Raw genomic sequence first — 1780 nt, 5'->3', positions numbered from 1 at the left:
TATCTCAGAATTCTACAGGAGTAGAAACTTTCGTTTCACAGCCTCGGAGCTCGTGGTCAGCAGAGGCAGTCAGTCTACATTGGAGGTTTAGACATATGGTAAAAATCAAAATCCGTATGGAGAACTAGAATGGGACTTCACTTCCAACCTTTGAGTTCTATTTGTCAATCAACCAATCAATTAAACAACTTATTACAGCTCTAATTCACTTATTGTAAGTTACTTGGGACAAAAGCAACTTAATTTAAATGAATATAATACTATTATAACTATTGTAACTGTATATATATATATATATATATATATATATATATATATATATATATATATATATATATATATATATATATAGCAGCTCTGAACACCCGACAAATATCACAATTGTCTCTCAGACACGTCCCTGTGATGGCAGCTATTACAGTATTACTACAGTGAGCTGATATGTGTGGTGGGGTGTCATTTGTGTGGCTTCATGCGGGAGTCCTCCCCCACGCCCACCCACCCCCCCACCCCCACCCCCCTCCTCATAGTGTGGTTTGGTTCCCTCCCTCAGGAGACAGTTCAGACACAATCCACCCCGCTAATTGGCCCCTGATGCCACTGTAGTGACTCAGATACTCAAAATATACACACACACACACCCACACACCGCCACCACACACACACCACACACACACACACACACCACACACACACACAACACACACACACACACACACACACACACACACACACACCACACACACACACACACACACCACACCACACACACACACACACACCACACACACACACACACACCACACACACACACACACACACACACACACACAACACACACCACACACACACACACACACAACACACAACACACACCACACACACACACACACACACAACACACCACACACACACCACCACACACACACACCACACACACACACACACACACACACACACACACACACACACACACACACACACACACACACACACACCACACACACACACACACACACACACACAACACCACACAAACACCACAACACACACACACACACACACACCACACACACACACACACACACACACACACACACACACACACACACACACACCCCATGGTGCATTAGACTGGTGATTTCCCCTCCTTCATGCCTATGCTATGGCCTTATTTATGATAATTTATCATTTTACCATACCCACTCCCCTCACTATTCACATGGGCATTATCATATTGTGGTGTGGCTGCAGGGTATACAGCACAGAGGGCTGGTGTAAGAGTGTGTACAGTGTGTCTGAATTAGAGTTCATCCCTTTTAAAAACCCTCCTCAAACAGCTTCGAACCGCTTTGCAACAAGGGGTTTTTGTCAGGCAAATATGGTTATGAAACGCATAAGAGAGTATGGTATTCATGATCCTGTGACTTATGTTGATACAGGATTATTTGAGCTTCAGACATCCAGACAGGCCAGACCACCAAATGTACACATACACATGCAACACACAAACAAGCACACAAATCATCCTATGAGGGTATTTTTTATATACTGTATACTATATATGTTAATTTTCACCAAATATACAGTCTATGGCATACAATAAATTGTGCCACTTATGCAAACAATGTCTTAATCTGTCTAAAAACAATTTAACCTCTGGGGTCAACAGCCAATATTTCCGGGGTTCCAGCGTAGCAGCCTTTATTAAATAACCAGTCCAATACTGAATTTTCAATTTGTAATTGTTTACAGTCCGAGTCAATCCTTTTTGTAGGTG

This window comes from Etheostoma spectabile, chromosome 9, assembly GCF_008692095.1.
Source record: "Etheostoma spectabile isolate EspeVRDwgs_2016 chromosome 9, UIUC_Espe_1.0, whole genome shotgun sequence".
NCBI classification, from domain to species: domain Eukaryota; kingdom Metazoa; phylum Chordata; class Actinopteri; order Perciformes; family Percidae; genus Etheostoma; species Etheostoma spectabile.
The sequence above is the reverse complement of the archived record's forward strand: the minus strand, read 5'-3'. Positions refer to the sequence as shown.